Here is a 15,114-nt window from a genome sequence, read left to right on the forward strand (position 1 = left end):
TTAAAGCTTTTGGTCCATAGATTTTCAGAATTATATTGGCATTGTAATTGGCTGCATTGTTTCGCCATTATCTGCCAGTTACAATGCATCACCATTGTGACACTCTGTACATCTGCGGGATGGGTGTGGTATAGCTCACAGACTATGTTTAGTCAGACAGTTAATAGATAGACACCAAACGTTAGACATGCATTAGTCAAATACACTTTGGAAGGATTTACCCCCTGTGTGCAAGGATTTACCACATGTGTCGACCTTGATGCATGTTGCCCTTTAGTTGTCGACCCTATACATTTCAACCTTAGTGCTGTGGACCCTATTACCCCTACCCTTGAAAAACAGAAATATGGTTTATGCTTCAAGAGTCACATAATGTTATGAGTTTATGGGGGAAATATACTAAGATGTGTATTCTACTTCACATCTGATGCATCATCAGGGCAAAGAGACTCCATTCGGAATCACTCACCATCTAATGATTTCCCCCTGTTCAAAGCTGCCAAGTAAGTCTATACTGAAAACACCATGGGGAGGCAGTGGTCCCCGGCCCTCCCACCCAATGGCCGGGCAACGCCTGTGTTTTCTGGGACACTCCCAGAAAATGCCAGTGTACCGCCCCCAAATGATCGGCGCCTGTCAATTAACTTGTGAACAGCCAGCGACATCGCAAGGACGGCTAGCGCATGCACACTGCTGTGAAAGTGCCATCATTCGTTAGTCCCTCGGGCTGCGAATTCACAGCCAAGCAAATGCGTCTGACCGGGCCCTTGGTTAAAACTATGAACAGGCCACACAATGAACATAAACTAATAGCTCATGAAGAATTTGTATATGCATCTACTGGTTGGGCAAATTCCTCATGACCCCAGTGGATTTAGGGGGTGATTCTGGTTGGCTCGCTAAGCAGCAAGCCTTCTAATGCCACCCACAGGCGTGTGAATGCCCGCCCCACCATGCTCCGAACATCCCGATGCTTTGCGCATGGATATTTTGTATAAACATCCATTCGTAGGGTAGCGCGCAGGACTGAACTCATTCAATGGTCGCCGACCATAAAGTCAGCCACCCACCCCCAGAAGGCAGGTACAAAGCCCCCTACCAACCTCCATTCCCCCCCCCCCCTATGCAAGTGCCATGGCAACAATGCAAGTCACCAAAGGTGCCCACACAGAAGCCCTACCCATGTGCATATGCAAAGTGCTAAAACATCCATCCCCAGTGGGAACACGCCGGGGCCCGAATGAACTAGAATGAGGGCATTAGTTTAGTTGTAGCCGAAGGAATGTGTTAAACGGTAACATGTATAAATGTGTCCATACTTAGGAGAGAAATACAGATGGGTCTTGTCCCATCCTTGCTGGCGGGTCGCCATGGCGTCTGCGCTGGCGACCCGCCAGCAGCCACACCAGCGAGGAGACTGAGACGCGCGTGCGTCTCACGCGCACGCGCGTCTCAGTCTCCGTCGCTAGCGCGACGGAAACCCTGTCCGTCTCCGCCTCAGGGAGACGGACAGGGTTAGGGGGGGGTTAGGGGGGGTGCGGGCAGTCGGCGGGGACCCCGGGTTACCGCCGGCAAGCCGGCGGGGACCCGGGGAAACGTATGGAAGCGCCGTCGGAAGGGGACGCGCGCGCCTCTCGTGCGCGCGCGTCCCCTTCTCACGATCGCCATGGCGCTGGCGGGGGATGGCGGCTGGCGACGCCAGCGCCATCCCCAGCCAAGATGGGAAAAGACCCATCTGTACAAGGCAGGGCTTCTGTTCCTTGGGGTAACCAGACATTTCCCTCTTCCTGCAAACATCTGAACATGTTTCTTTCTATGCAGTGAAAGGATTATTGCCTGCATAAGAAGACTACACAAGTACACTCAACATACAATATTTAAATACAATACAAGGCCACCATAAGGGGAAAACTGATGTATTGGGACTTAGTAGTTTCCCTTTAGTAGATGTACAAAAGTTCCTGCACCATTAGTTCCCCCTTAGTAAATGTACCTTTAGATTCCCAACTTTTACAGTTGTCCCCCTTGAGCAGCCCCACTCAGTTTATGCAGCCTCTATTTAATCCCAAATTAGTTGCCCCTCCTTAGTATATCCCCCACAGTGTTTTTTTGTCCCCCATAGGTTTTTCTTCTGTGCAGACAGCACGGCAACATCCGTGCTGTCTGACTTCTACATGCAGAATGAAGATGGCGCCGGAGCCGGACCTTTTATAGAGATCCAAATCCGACGCAGGATGATGACGTTTTGGCCTCGATTTGGACTCCTGAAAATGGCGGGACCCGGCGAACTCCTCGGATCTGTCCTCGGATAAGGTAAGTTCGTGGGGGTTCGGATCTCTAGGATCCGAACCCGCTCATCTCTAATTTTTACTACTTTTTTTTAAATGGAAGCAAAATGTATCCACCTCTTATTAAACCTATGGGTTTCATTCTGTGTTGGGAGCAAAGCAAAAAGATAACATGTAATGTTGGCCTTGATACATGTTTGTACACAAATGCATACACAGTTGTTTTTGTCTAGGTTACGGAACTGCTAATCATTGCAAGTAAAGAAGATAGATCTCCACTGAAGCCAGTGCTTATAAGCAGCACCATCAAAATGGACCTTATTCTGGTTGATTTGTTCACATGCATCCGTGCGAAAAGTAGTCACATGCCCGCAGTTAGTGACGCCCATAGCACATGTGAACAGGAGTGTTCACAACAATACACAAAGGGGAGTGGACTCCAACTACCCGCACACCTGCATGCTCGTAAGCACATTCGTGTCAGCGCAGGATCATGCACTGTGCGTTATTTTCATACGCAACTCGACCCATACGCACTTATCCAACCCATCCTCAACACTATAGTTAATTACATGAATTTGCTCAATTCATTGTGCTTATTGTCATTGTCATTATTGTGCATTGTCATTTTCTAAATTAGTGGCCATTAATAATTAGCAAGGAAGCATTTATTATATGGATGTGTTTTTTATGTACTGTATTACTTCCACAACTACATTTAAATATATGCAGTGCTATTTTTCAGCAGGAACCAGCAGGAACTGAGTTCCTGAACCTCTAATTAAATATGACATCATCAGGAACTAAAAATGTACTTTCCATAAGATAAGTTTTATTTTAAAGTCACCTCTGAGTGCCTTTGTTTCTAACTACAATATATATATCTATCTCTCCCTCCCTCTCTTTATTATATAAATTATTTTTTATTTAATTGATCCACCCCCAGACCAGGAGTTCCTGGACCTATTTTTCCCGAAAAATAGTACTGAATATATGTATCCTACAAATGTCCTGGATCTGAATGTCAAAAACACATAAGTGCGTTTCTTATATTAAATGTGTGTATACTGTATTTAAAAAAAAAAAATTTCAATGTATACTCACATGTTTTAATGGTTACGTATTTTTAAATGCTAGTCAAATAAATTTAAACTCCAATATCATGAATGCAGTTGATATTGTATTTATTTGCTATGTCATTGTGTAAGATAGTATTGTAATATGCAATCCGGTCACTACAATCTATTCTGTTGCACATACTGTACATGCATAGGGTTCTGTTTGAATACTTGTAGTCAAGATCTAGTCAGGCGATTGCGACACGTGGGACAGCGCATCACCGTTGCTCGGGGTCATACACACAAAGTGATTTGTGCTTAATTTCGAAGCGATCTAGACAGATCACTTAGAAATTTAAGATGTGCAGGTTCGGATTTAACCGGATTTACTCGGATTTCAAATCTGTAACATGGGCCCTTATTCTGGTTGGTGCAGATATGTCCGCGTGCGTTCGTTCCGCCGATGTTTTGTGTTTGCGCATGTGCAGAGGCATATCTGCGCATGTGCGAAAGGGACATACGTCCAAATTCCGCATGAATTGTTTACACTACGAACAGGGGGAGGAGAGGGGCGTGAAGGGCTGTTTGGCCTCATTAACATATGCATACGCCCCGCGTTTCATGGGCGTCCCATGAAAACGCTGGGCGTACGTATGGTAATGCGGCCGTGACGCACGTGTAGGGGACGGACATATGACATTGCCGGATGTCAGCTGCCCGCCCAGATCAGCTTTTGCACGGAGAAATGCCCGAGTGGTCTGAGCTCGCGGGAGCTGCCTGACCACTCGGTCCTGCATTCGATGGTCTGCGACCATCGAATGATGGGGGAGGTTCCCAGAGATGGAGGAGGTATATACATGAGAAATCCACTCGTGCTCCGTGCGGTCAGTGGCTTACCGCATTCGGACGGAGTGAGCGATCTGTACGGAAGGCGGGGTTTAGGATGCACGGTCCTGGCTGCATATTCGGCTCCGGCAGCACAGACCAGAATAAGGCCCATGATTTGGCTCCAAAAAATGTAACAGCCAAGTAGCCAATAAGATCCCACTTTGAGATCCAAGTAAATCTGGGTAAATCTGAACCTGCAGATCTCTATGAGAAATAGGGCTAAAATCGCCCCATGTGTATGCCCCTTTCATTTGGCCCCTAATTCAGCCCGAATCACATGACAAATGTGTTCTCAAAATGGGCAAAACCATGTGCACTGCAAGTGGGACAAATGTAACATGTCTAAAGAAAGTTACTGTAGATTTGTTTTTTTTTGTTCTGTGCAGGGTAAATACTGCTTGTTTTATTTTCACCTGCAATTTTGATTACTAACTCTATCTGCACACATTAAATTTGTCTCAACTGCAGTGCACCCGGTTTTGCTCATTTTGAGAAGAAATTTGTCCTGCGATCAAGTCAGATTTAGCTGTATCAATGATTTCACATATAATGAAAAATTTAGCATTACAGGTTGAGTCAGTGGCGTAACTATAAATTTTGCTCCCCCCTGCCAAAAATGTTATTGCGCCCCCTATATATATATATATATATATATATATATATATATATATATATATATATATATATATATATATATATATAATAGCGATCTTCAAATAAATGAAAACAGGAGGCGGCACTCAAGTGCCGCCTCCTGTTTTCATTTATTTGAAGATCGCTATTATATACTTATTTTGTGGAAGGCACCTCACCATTTATTCTGCTGGATGCTCTAAGTGCCGGTCCTCACGACCTCTATATATATATATATATATATATATATATATATATATATATATATATATATATATATATATTAATATATATATATATAGTGTTTGCAAAAACCACCCAAAAAAGTGGGTCCCGGGGACTCTTCACTTCTTAAAATTGGGGTCCTACCTGACCTTTTCTGGGTCTTAACGGAATAAAGCCTCCTCTCCCCTTCTTCCCAGCATGGCATATGTGGGTCGGGGGGAAGTATCAATTGGCCCACTCGCATAAAGATACATATATACTGGAAACGATATAAACCTGAAAACAGGGACAGTGCGCGCCGAAGGCGCGGGCTAAAAATTTAGGGTATACTTTTTTGGGGGAAGTGGTGTGGTCACATAGTAGTACCAATTCACATTCCAGCACACACCAGTCTGCCCAGTACATTCCAGCACACACCGTTATGCCCAGTACACATTACAGCATACAACGTTATGCCCAGTACACATTACAGCACACACCGTTATGCCCAGTACACATTCCAGCACACACCGTTATGCCCAGTACACATTCCAGCACACACTGTTATGCCCAATACACATTCCAGCACACACCGTTATGCCCAGTACACATTCCAGCACACACCGTTATGCCCAGTACACATTACAGCACACACCGTTATGCCCAGTACACATTACAGCACACGCCGTTATGCCCAGTACACATTACAGCACACGCCGTTATGCCCAGTACACATTACAGCACACACCGTTATGCCCAGTACATATTACAGCACACACTGTAATGCCCAGTACAAATTATAGCACACACCATAATGTCCAGTACACATTATAGCACACACCGCTATACCCAGTACACATTATAGCACACACCACTATACCCAGTACACATTATAGCACACACCGCTATACCCAGTAAACATTATAGCACACACCGCTATACCCAGTAAACATTATAGCACACACCGCTATACCCAGAAAACATTATAGCACACACCGCTATACCCAGTACAGCTTTTAGCACACACCGTTATGCCCAGTACACATTATAGCACACACCGTAATGCCCAGTACACATTAAACCAGATAAGTGCTGCTTACCTACATGCTGGTTGCTGGAGTTACATGCTGTTTGCCACTGGGGGGTGGGGGGGGGGTGTTTGTATGCTGGTTGCCCAGGGGACATTTCATGCTGGTTGCAAAGGGGGCATTTCATGCTGGTTGCAAAGGGGGCATTTCATGCTGGTTGCAAAGGGGGCATTTCATGCTGGTTGCCCAGAGGGCATTTCATGCTGGTTGCCCAGAGGGCATTTCATGCTGGTTGCAAAGGGGGAATTTCATGCTCGTTGCAAAGGGGTATTTTATGCACTTTTCCCAGGGGGGCAGTTCATGCTATTTGTCCAGGGGGCTGGAAATGCTGACAAGGCGCTCAGAAGAGTAGGTGAGTGGGCTGTCTGCGCGGCGGGGGGATGAGATGCGGATGACATAGCTGATGTGCTGATCTGAATTGAGCAGCATGTCAGCTCTTCCAGCCACATCCAGTCCCCCACCGCGCAGATAGCCCGATCACCTTTCCTGCTGAGAGCAGTTGTCAGCTGTTACAGGTGCATTCCAGCCAGTCCCGTTCCACCCCTGCTCTTAGCAGCAGACTGTACTTATGTAAACAGCGTGGCGGGATGGCAGAGGAGCGCACAGCCGCACACTCAGTGAAACCTTGTTTGCTCTGCTCCCTGAGGCCCCCTCCCTGTCTGATCATCTTCCCGGCTCCTCTGTCTGGCCTCTCCATCCTGTGATGTCACATAGGTGATACATTACTGAGGCAGAGTAACCAGCAGTCACTGCTGCTGCCTTACCCCCGCCTGCTCATTGGACAGCTGCCCGCCCACCTACCCTCCCATTGGACAGCCGCCTGCCCATCAAGGCCAATGTGACAGTCTGACACTGAGTCTGTCAGACTGTCATGGCTGCGCCCGTGCCCCGGCCGACTCTCCTGTGCGGCGCGGCGCACGGTCACCAACAGCACATAATGTCAGTCTGACTGACACAAACCAGCACCTCGCCTTGCTCAGTGCCCCGGTGCCCCGGGCAGTGGCAGGGGCTGCCTTGCGCAATCTACGCCACTGGGTTGAGTATCCCTTATCCAAAATGCTGGGAACCACAAGAATTTTGAATAAGGGATTATTCCAGATTTCAGAAGATTATTTTTTTGAACATACTCACCTGGTGGTCCTCCGGTGGTCTCCTAATGTCTACGGTGTCCCCGGTGTCCACAGCAGCCATCTGATTCCTCTTAAGTGGCATCCCCAGTCCCTAGGATGCATTGCACTGGTTTGCGGGTGTGCCACTGGCGCATCCTTGAGACCGGGGATGCCGCTGAAGAGGAATCTGATGGACACTGGGAGATGAGGTGTATAAAAAAAGGTGCGGGTTGGAGGGACAACAAAACAAACCCAAAAATATTTTAAAAACCTACGGTTTCTTGAATATTTTGGTTTTGGAATATCCGGATAAGGGATACCCAACCTGTACTTTATTGAATAGCTGCTGCCTGTTCTGTATTGTATAAATTTCACCTTCATGATGCAGAGTGTATTTTTCTTGTCACATGTGATGAATGTGGTTTGCTCAAGTTTTTTGCAGATTGATTTGTTATTCTAAAGTGCCCTATGATGTCATCAGCTGTGCGGATCTCTGGCATGAAAATATTACATATTGATTAAAAGATCAACTTTATCAAATAAATGTTTATATTTATTTTATTTGTCATATCCCTTTAGTGTACTGTTTCCCCAGATATATGGGGCCACATTCAGAATAAGACCCAATTCAGCCATATATGTACATGCACAGAAATAAAGGCCTGATTCTGGTTCGGTACTTATGTAGTATCTGGGTGTCCGATTTTGTGATTGTATGCCTTAAGGTGGCCATACATCAGAAAGATATTGTACCCAATCATACAATCTCAATTGATTGTAAGATGGATTGTATGCAGATTGTGTGCACATCTTGTGTACACAAATCATACAATCAATCATCAGATGGATTGTATGACTGATTGTATGATGGATTGTATGCAGATTGTGTGCACATCTTGCATACACAATCATACAGCAGATGGATTGTATGACTGATTGTAAGATGGATTGTGTGTAGATTGTGTGTCCAAAAACCACCAAGGACTGCCGGGGATTTCAAGGGAAATTGTAAACAATCATGAGCGCAATCGATCTTAAGATCGATCTTTCTGATGTATGGCCAGCTTTACCTTAAGGCATACAATCAAATGCGATGCGATGCGATTCGATGCGATTTTGCATAGGATTCAATGTTAAGAAGGTCCTGTTCATTTCCCCACTATCCAAGTGGGCATAGAGTTGATTTTATATAGCGTGGCGAGCAAAGCGAGCCACCGTGCCCGAAGCGTGGCGAGCGAAGCGAGCCCCGCGAGGGGACGCAGATTTCTTAAAAAGAATTCTGTGTCCGCTCGCCACGCTTCGGGCTCATGCGATGCGATGCGATGCGATCCGATTTCTAAATCGGACGCCCAGATACTACATAAGTGCCTCTGGTTCACTTACAAATGGTTGATCAAAGTTCTGACTTCCAATTATAATTTGTCATTCAGAAGGGGCAGGTCCTGTGTCTTCCATTTCCAAGCTGCATCAACCCTTTTATAAATAAATGTCTCCACTAAAGACTAACCACACTACACCATAACACAATAGAGTAGGAAAGATTTAACGTAAAATAGAAAGTGTGTAGTAGCTGGGCAGTAGATGTCTCATAAAACCACCCCGGAATTATTGAGGAAGAAATAAGACCATAACATGGTAATAATCCAAAACTACAATGTTGATTATAAAATAAAAAATGTCTATCACATAATGAAAAGCTGCTTAGCCTAATAAAGGCACATTACACTGAAGATAAGTTGCTTATCCGATTGTGAAATGCATTTTATGCTTTTGATGGTATTGTTGAATTACAAGCAAAATGTCATTTTCGCAGAACATTTTGTCTGTCCCGATATAAATCTCACTGATAGCTTTAGAGTACTGAAGGAGTTTTCATGTCATTTGATTTATAGTACAGATATCATTTTAAAACACTTTTACAGAGATTTTACAATTTATCCATCGATATCAGTGGCTTTAGTTGTCATTACAGATAAAATGCAGCTTAAATATGTAAATAATCATCACTTTTTTATTGTTCTTTTGAATACACCTTTTATAAATAATATGTTATACTGTATGTATCTGAGGATAACTGAAACGGTCTATAATTAATGTGAAGTTTAGAGTAGTGCATGGGATGTGTGGGGAACGCACCAGTTGCCTGCTGTGTCTGACCTAGCCGCTGCATACATAATCTGCTCCTCCTGTCCCTACGCCAGAAATACACCTCTTGCAGATTTCTGAGGCAGCAATGCTGCATCCCGGGTCCCGGGTCCCGGCAGGTTCAAGAAACAAGCTGCAGTGAGTAAAAGTAAGGGAGGGAGACATGAAGAAGATGGGTAGGTGGACAGAGGAAAGAGGGGTGGGCATTAATATCAAACAGATGTTGCACTACAAACAAGAAGAGGGAACAATAACAAAAAGATGTGAGTCACCCTTATGGGTATTTGACATTACAAATGCCCCCCCATTGTTAACGCCACCCCACAATGAACACTAACCCGAAGCGTAGCGAGCGCAGTGAGCCCTCGAGGGGCGGCGGTACGCGTCCTCCGACCTTTTCATACCCCCACTATCCACGTCGGCGTGTTAATTTTCTATAGTGTGGCGAGCGCAGCGAGCCACCGAGCCCGAAGCGTGGCAAACGCAGCGAGCCCTGCGAGGGGACGCGTAATACCTGTGAAGTAATGTGCGTCCCTTCGCAGGGCTCGCTGCGCTCGCCACGCTTCGGGCTCGGTGGCTCACTGCGCTCGACACACTATATAGGATCAACTCCACGCCGACGTGGATGGTGGGGGGTATGAAAAGGTCGGAGGACGCTCGCCACGCTTCAGGTTGGTGTTGATCGTGGGGTCGCGTTAACAATGGGGGGACATTTGACACATCAGGGTTGGGAAACAATAAAAATTGGGGTCTGGGAGCCATTTACCATTGGGGCCAATGTAAAATCGGGTCTCAGGGACCATTTCATATTGATTCCAATGTAAAAATTGCGTCGATTGCATCGCATGCGATTTGGTTGCATGCGATGCGATCGACGCAATTTTTTTGTAAGTACCATTTTTTATGATATATATGTATTTTATATTTGAGTATGATACAGGAGGGCGGAGAGAGGTGCAAGGGCGAAAGGGAGGTGCAGTGGGGACATAGAATTGCAGGATTTTAATTGTCTGCGGACAAAGATTATTGACCACATTCCCCCATTAAAAAGAGGTGGCAATAGAGGTAATCTATTATTAAGATGTGAGAGTAGATTATGAAATTGGATGCACTGGCACCCTGTGGCCTAAATGACAAGTTGGGCCTCCATTGTTTTTTGTAGAATATTGCACTACATTGTAAAATATTATATGACATGTTAGCACATCACCTGAGGTGGAGACACCAGGTGGTGGCATAGTAACCTTGGTTATTAATGTATAATTTATGATTACTTGTAGTGGGGTTGTTTGAATGAGTAACGCAGTCATAATGTTTTATGATATCTGATCTGATACAATATAACGTATTACAATACTGTTGCCTTTATGCGATTGATCCGTGCTTCGTTGTATATGTGTTGTATGTTTTGTATATTTGACCATGTAATTGGAATTAACCCCTTCATGACAGAGCCAGTTTGTGCCTTCATGACAGAGCCCTTTTTTTCAAATCTGACATGTCTCACTTAAGTGGGGATAACTTTTTTTTGCTTTTACTTATCCCAGTGTTTTTGAGATTGTTTTCTCATGACACATTGTACTTCAAGTTAATGGTAAATTTTGGTCGATACAGTCTGTGTTTTTTTGTGAAAAATACCAAAATATCGTGAAAAAATTGAAAATTTAGCAATATGCAAAATGTCACATTTTCTGCTTGTGAGACAAATAATCATACCACTCAAAATAGTTAATAACTAACAAAGACCATATGTCTACTTTATGTTGCAATCATTATTTCAACCTCCTTTTCATTTTTTTGGACACTAGGAGGCTTCAAATATGACTAGCAAATTCTCAAATTTTCAAGAAAATTTCAAACACTGATTTTTTTAGGGACCAGTTCAGTTCTGATGTGACTTTGAGGGACTTGTATGTGAGACACCCCCATAAATGATGCCATTTCAAAAACTGCACCCCTCACAGTATTCAAAACAGCATTTTGGAAGTTTGTTAACCCTTTAGGTGTTTCACAGGAATTAAAACAAAGTGTAGGTGAAATTTCAAAATTTCTTTTTTTTTGCAGAGTTTCAATTTTAATACATTTTTCTAACGAATACAGTAGATTTTACTAGAGAAATGTGACTAAAAATTGATTCCCCCAATTCTTTTGTTTTCAAAAATATCCTATATGTGGCCCTAGTGTGCACGTTGACCAAACCACAGGCTTCATAATAGAAGGAGCACCTACTTGATTTTGGAGCCTCCTTTTTATGAGATTTTTTTTTAGGCACCATGTAGGTTTCTAGGCACCATAAGTGCTAAAAGTTAGGAACCTCCCCCACAAGTCACCCCATTTTGCAATCTACACCCCTCAGGGAATTCATCTAGGGGTATAGTGTACATTTCAAACCCCCAGGGGTTTCACCAATTTTGGTACAACTGGGATGTGAAAATGGAAAATTACATTTTTTTACACAAACATGCAGTTCTGGCTCAAAATTTTTCATTTTCACAAGGAATGAAGGAGACAAAGCACCCCAAAGTCTGTGCCCCAATTTCTCCCGAGTACGGCAATGCCTCACATGTGACCAAAAAATACCAGTTGGGCGCATGGCAGGACTCAGAAGGGAAGGAGTGATTTTTGGATTTGGCAGCACAGATTTTGGTGGAATGAATAGTGGGTGCCATGTTGCATTAGCAAGACTCCCAAAGCACCAATACAGTGGAACCCCCCCACAAGTCACCCCATTTTGCAAAGTACACCCCTCAGGGAATTCATCTAGGGGTATAGTGTACATTTCAAACCCCCAGGGGTTTCACCAATTTTGGTACAACTGGGCTGTGAAAATGAAAAATTACATTTTTTTACACAAAAATGTACTTCTGGCTCAAAAATTTTCATTTTCACAAGGAATGAAGGAGACAAAGCACCCCAAAATCTGTGCCCCCATTTCTCCAGAGTACGGCAATGCCTCACATGTGACCAAAAAATACCAGTTGGGTGCATGGCAGGACTCAGAAGGGAAGGAGTGATTTTTGGATTTTGCAGCACAGATTTTGGTGGAATGAATGGTGGGTGCTATGTTGCACCAATACAGTGGAACCCCCCCACAAGTCACCCCATTTTGCAAAGTACACCCCTCAGGAAATTCATCTAGGGGTATAGTGTACATTTCAAACCCCCAGGGGTTTCACCAATTTTGATACAACTGGGCAGTGAAAATGAAAAATTACATTTTTTTACACAAAAATGCAGTTCTGGCTCAAAATGTGTCATTTTAACAAGGAATGAAGGAGAAAAAGCACCCCAAAATCTGTGGCCCAATTTCTCCCGAGTACGGCAATGCCTCACATGTGACCAAAAAATACCAGTTGGGTGCATGGCAGGACTCAGAAGGGAAGGAGTGATTTTTGGATTTTGCAGCTCAGATTCTGGTGGAATGTTGGTGGGTGCTATGTCGCATTAGCAAGACCCCCGAAGCACCAATACAGTGGAACCCCCCCACAAGTGACCCCATTTTGCAAACTACACCCCTCAGGGAATTCATCTATGGGTATAGTGAGTACTTTGACCCCACTGGTGTTTTGTCAAATTGTTAGGCATCGATACGTGAAAATGAAAAATGTCATTTTTTCCATTAATTTGTAGATTCACCCCATAATTTTATACTTCCACAAAGGGCAATAGTAGAAAAAGCACCCCAAAATTTGTTACACAATTTCTCCTGAGTATGGCAATACCCCATATATGGTTGTAAAACGCTATTTGGGCAGACAGCAGGCTTCAGAAGGGAAGGTGCACCATTTGGCGTTTTTGGCGCAGATTTTGCTGGAATGGTTTTCATGCGCCATGTTGCATTTGCAGAACCCCTGTTGTATCAGAGCAGTCAAAAACCCCAACAAGTGATACCATTTTGTAAACTACACCCCTCAAGGAACTCATCTATGGGTATAGTGAGTACTTTGACCCCACTGGTGTTTTGTCAAATTGTTAGGCATCGATACGTGAAAATGAAAAATGTAATTTTTTCCATTAATTTGTAGATTCACCCCATAATTTTATACTTCCACAAAGGGCAATAGTAGAAAAAGCACCCCAAAATTTGTTACACAATTTCTCCTGAGTATGGCAATACCCCATATATGGTTGTAAAACGCTATTTGGGCAAACAGCAGGCTTCAGAAGGGAAGGAGTGCCATTTTATCACAGAGTTTGCTGGAATGGTTTTCGGGCGCCATCTTGCATTTGCAGTTCCCATATTGTACCTGTGCAGTGGAAATCCCAAGCAAGTGATACCTTTTTGTTACTAGCCCCCCTCATGGAACTCACTTACGGCCGTAGTGAGCATTTTGACCCCACTGGTGTTTTGTCAAATTGTTATGGGCTGTGAAAATAAAAAAAAAAACTAATTTTTTACATTAATATGTAACTTTAGATCAAAATGTGCCATTTTCACAAGGGTTAATAGGAGAAATTGTGTAACATATTATGGGGTGCTTTTTCTCCTGAGTATGGCAATAGCATATATGTGTTTGTAAATTTCTGTTTGGACACATGGCAAGACTCAGAAGGGAAGGTAATGGCATGCGGCTCTTTGTACAAGCTGTGTGGAGTACATTAAAATTCAAGGGAAGTGTGATATATCTTAAAACAATCTTTGATACACAAGCCTGGTTGTGTGGGGCAGGTTTCACAATGGTAAGTTGTGTCCTTTCTTATCCCCTTTTTGTAGCATACTCTACATCGTTTCTGGGACCTTCCTTTCTTTCCAGTGTGGGGGACTTCACTCGGAAAATGTTGCCCTGGTACAATTCGCGAGGCCTCGCTTCCAGAAGTACTAGGGCCCCCCTGTTCCTGGTTGCCAAAAATAAGGGCCTTTATTACTGCCTCTTGGTACTCCAGGAATGTCCCCCTTTGGCCTGCACATCGATGTAGTACAAATGCGTTGTACAGTGCCATTTGTACTATGTGTACAGCTAATTTTTTATACCAGAACCTTGTTTTTCTCATAGCACTGTAAGGCTTCAGCACTTGATCTGACAGGTCGACCCCCCCCCATGTACCTATTATAATCCAAAATGCAGTTGGGTTTTGTAGTTTCGGTACTTGTGCCCCGCACTGGGACAGGGGTGCTGCTATGGCCATGCACTGTTGTCAAGATAAGGACATCTCTCTTGTCCCTATACTTGACACACAGTACATTGTCGCTGCATAATGCCCTGCTCTCGCCCCTTCTAAGTGTTTGCCCAAGCAGCGACCTAGGGAGGCTTCTATTATTTTTCCGTGCAGTGCCGCATGCCACAGTACTTTTGGAAGCGAGGCTTTTGAATAGTGGGACGCTGGTATAGAAATTATCCAGGTACAGGTGGTATCCCTGGTCCAGCAGTGGGTGCACCAAATCCCACACTATCTTCCCACTAATTCCGAGTAAGGGGGGGCATTGTGGGGGGTCTATTTTTGTGTCTCTACCTTCATATATCCTAAATTTGTGTGTGTACCCTGATGTACTCTCACACAGCTTGTACATCTTCACACCATACCTTGCCCTCTTACTTGGCAGGTACTGGCGGAATTGGAGCCTCCCTTTGAAATGTACCAGGGACTCATCTATTGAAATGTGCTTCTCGGGGATGTATGCCTGGGCAAACTTGGTACTAAAATGGTCTATTAGGGGTCTAAGTTTATATAACCGGTCATAATTGGGGTCATCCCGGGGTGG

The sequence above is a fragment of the Crinia signifera genome, chromosome 5, assembly GCF_055691185.1.
Source record: "Crinia signifera chromosome 5, ASM5569118v1, whole genome shotgun sequence".
Taxonomy (NCBI): Eukaryota; Metazoa; Chordata; class Amphibia; order Anura; family Myobatrachidae; genus Crinia; species Crinia signifera.